This window comes from Gastrolobium bilobum, unplaced genomic scaffold, assembly GCF_033153095.1.
Source record: "Gastrolobium bilobum isolate Gb01-03AN ecotype WA unplaced genomic scaffold, APGP_CSIRO_Gbil_v1 utg123723, whole genome shotgun sequence".
Lineage (NCBI taxonomy): Eukaryota > Viridiplantae > Streptophyta > Magnoliopsida > Fabales > Fabaceae > Gastrolobium > Gastrolobium bilobum.
In genome coordinates, this window is record NW_026897194.1 from 4357 (window position 1) to 8712 (window position 4356).

Here is a 4356-nt window from a genome sequence, read left to right on the forward strand (position 1 = left end):
ATCAGCAATTGGATCCATCATGTATGCCATGCTATGTACTAGACCAGACGTCTCTTATGATTTAAGCATTACGAGCCGATACCAGTCTAACCCTGGAGAGAGTCACTGGACGGCCGTGAAGATAATCCTTAAGTACTTGAGAAGAACTAAGGATTTGTTTCTGGTTTATGGTGGCAGTAATGAGCTGATAGTGAAGGGGTTCACTGATGCAAGCTTCCAGAGTGATAAAGACCTTTCCTCCTCTCAGTCGGGCTTTATATACACCTTAAATGGTGGAGCAGTTTCTTGGAAGAGTTCCAAGCAAGAGACCACGACAGACGCTACTACTGAGGCAGAATACATAGCGGCTTCAGAAGCGGCTAAAGAGGCAGTCTGGATCAAGAAGTTCGTTGCAGAACTTGAAGTGGTTCCGAGCATTGTTGATCCAATACCTTTGTATTGTGACAACACTGGTGCTATAGCCTAGGGCAAGGAACCCCGGTCTCATCAAAGATCCAAACATGTGCTCCGTTAGTATCACCTCATCCGAGAGATTATTGAAAAATGGAAATAAAGATGGATTATGTCCCCACTGATGATAATTTGGCCGATTCTCTGACGAAGAGTCTCTCCCAGAGAAAACATGATAGTCATTATGAGTCTTTAGGTTTGACACGTCGACTTGATTGGCTCTAGGCCAAGTGAGAGATTGTTAGTATACAGGTGTCCTAGAGACAATCTGTTTTATTAGATGAACACCTTTTTTTCTATTTGGTATATCATGATTAATAAATTTGAGCATACTTTATCTTTATCATATTTATGTCTCGCCAATATTTTATTGTTAATATGCGTTTAAAGATAAAGACCCTAGGAATAGAGCAGGTGTTCACTCGGGGATCTATGATAGGGATCATGATCATGAGGACTCGTGGACACTGAATGTCTATTACCTAAAATTTGTTCCTGGTTTTGAATCACCAAGAAAGGGTATTGGTGATCTCAATAAGACTAGTATGACATCATCTACTTGTATAGAGATACAAGGTAGGGACCTCATGGAATGCAGGCATGGTGATGCCTTAGCTGATGTCGTGGGTGGATCTGTTGGAGAACAGATAGCATTGAACTGACCCGCTTAGAGCATTGCTAGTGTATCATATAGTCATTAAATGGATTGGGCCTTTTTAAAGGAGTTGAAATGGTTCAAGTTTATTTATGTCAGTAACTAATTGGGCCTAATGGGTCACACACAAAGGTTATTCTTTATTGCAAGTTATAGCAAGTTTGGACCAATAGTGAGTTATTGGGCTTTGTCAAGACTATAAGTTAAGTTGGGTTGGAGTAGGGACTCTAAGCCCACTTGAACCATGCGCCCTTTTTGGGCATTAGTGGTGAAAGAGTTTTATCCACTAATGGGCCCAAATATGATGGTAGGCCAAAGTGGCCTCGGGGCATGAATCCTAGTAAGTCAAAGAGTTGACTTGACCAAAATAAGGTTTGGGCAAATTTAATTTTGAATTTTGAATTTGAATTACGAACTGGGATAAAAAAGAATTTATATTTGAGTTTAAATTTCAAATTGGAATTTGAAATTTGAATTGGAATTTGAAATTTGAATTGGAATTTTAAATCCTATGAGGTTAGGTTGTTGAAAATAATTTAAAATTATTTAAAGGCATAATCCAATAGAGATTGGATGGAGATTCTCTCAACTACTCTTTCATTTGAATTTGAAATTTAAATGAATACCGATGCAACAAAATTTCTGAGGAAAGGAAAGGTATTAAAGGGGCGCATAATTAAAGGGAGTGAATCAAGGAATGCCCCTCTCGTCATTCAACATGAGCGCCTAATTAAAGGAGGCTGATGAGGGGCGCCTAATTAAAGAGAGAGAATCAAGGAAAGTCTCTCTTATCCTTTTAATGTGTGCGCCTAATTAAAGGGAGCTGATATGGGGCGCATAATGAGAAGGAGAGAATCAAGGAAAGTCTCTCATCACTTTAATTTGTGCGCCTAATCAAAGGAGGGGCTCATGTGGTTGATTAGATTTTATAAAAACCTGATGCATCATCTCTCCTGAGTGTGCGTATTATTCTAAAAGAAAAAGCTCCAACCTTTCCTCCTCTCTTTCTTGTTGCACCATCACCTAACCTCAAGACACCGTTACAGTCTTGAGAAAAATAATCCAAACACTTGGTAGCCTCTTCCTTGCATGCGCCTAGCCAGCCACCGAGGATAAGGAGGGATCAAGGAGAAAGAGTTCTCGCTTGCAAGAAGGAGATAACCTCGTGGATCACCATTGGAGGGCGTCATCTTTTTGCGCCTACAAGTGAAAAGGTAATTCTGAAACCTTATTTCGTTTCAACGTAAAGCATTAATACATGGGGTGTATACATGGTCTATGCTTCCGCTGCGAAAAACTTTTGTTTTCCACCCATGTATGCGCACCATAGTATGACTATGGTGCAGTCTTTCGAACCTTCATTTGTGCCAATCGCTATTTATATGCGCATTAAGTTAATCCGTGGGTATTAGAACTAATAGCTCCGCTAATCATTTTAATCCAAACTTCATATTCAGAACCTAACCATTTTTCTAGGATTTATCATATTTTTATTATTATTTTCGCAGCACTTTGCCGGTACGCGTTTTACACGCAGACAATATTAGTTCTGACATCAAAACTCATTATTATGACTTCAAACTTGATATTCCAGTCCTAAATATTATCCTAGGAATATTCAAACACTTATTATAATTTTTTGGGATACTTCACCGGTACGCACTTATACCGTGAAGCAGAACTTGATATTCAAGGTTAAACCCTTATATTATTATAATTGACCTTGGGAACTTGATACTTCAAACTTGATATTCCAGTCCTAAATATTATACTTCATCTGCATTTTTCGTCAGAAAAATGACTTTCAACGTTATTAAACCCTTATATTATTTATTTAAACCCTCTCATAATTATTCAAGGTCAATTATGGAATTACTTCTCAAACTCACATTTAATTTATTTAAAATTCCTAATTTAACGGTGCGGATTCTTACAGGTTTGGCCTGTAATGACATTAGTAATCAAAAGGATTCGCACCAACAAAATAATTAAACCATGAAACAACACACATTTCATTAAATAAAAACAGATGACTTTATAAGTCCAACCTATGACAAAGAGGGCTACTTCTACTTCACCCCAGCCTACTAAAGGAAACTTAGCTCATGCTATGGAGCATGATGAAATCTAATTACAGAAAAATTGCAAAAGAAAACCAGAAAACTGAAAGAAGCTAAGAAGACGATAAGTCCTTTCTAAATTGTGCCAAAAGCTTCTGAAGGTAGTTTTTCCTTCTGTATTTATAGGTCTTTGGACCTTCTTGGATTAATCTTGTCCCTTGATTTATCAAAGGCTAAGATTTTCTTAGCTACTCTCTAATCAGGTATATGCTCTTGTCCAAGTCAACCCTAAAACCTTCATCTGATCTTCTTTTTCTTCTACTTTTGCTTAATTCCTGACGCTGAGACATTTGCAAAATGCTGCACAATTCCCCCCTGTCGATGCTGACATGTCCACACCTGATTAGTTGCTTTCCACTCCAAGGATGTTGCAAAGGGTGCTTTTCTGTTGCTTTTTTCTTTATTGTCTCCTTTGTCATTTTGCTTCCTTCCTTCCTAAGTTTTGCCTTCTTTTTTAATTGGATTTTCAATTGGCTGGTTGTTAGGATTCCTAATAATGCAAATCAGCCCATTAAGCCCGAGAATATTAAAAATAAGCCAAATTACACCCAGTACTCCCTAATTTGTAGAAACATTAGTTGTTCCAGCCCAATTTTCTATTAAAGTGCTTTTGGAGGCAAATTTGGCTTAAAACAACAAAAAATATCATCAAATATAGGGAATTTAACATTAAAACGTAAATGATAGATCTCCACTTTTGAGAGGTATCATTTTGTATTTTACGTTAGGGTCATTATGGGTTTGGATCAACCCATAAAACTCAAACAAATCTTGAATCAGCCCAATAACAAAATTTGGATTGATTCAAATAATCAGTTTCGTTCAAATGAATATATGTCACACCCGATGAAAGTGGGTCAGTCTCGGGTTTCATGTTTTTAAACCCGATGGATGAATCTGACCTTCCCCGACCATATTACTTTAAAAAGCACTCCTTTTATACAACACTACTTTTGGTCGGAGAGAAGAATGAGAATTTTGATTTGGTTTCAATTCAGATTTCACACCTCAGAAGCAACCGAGCTTGCAATTGTTCTGTGTAACACCCCGTGTATACTCGAAATATTAACATTACATCGTATTAAGCTGTGCTTAATTAAAAATGTGGAATATTCTTTTTCTTTTCAATTA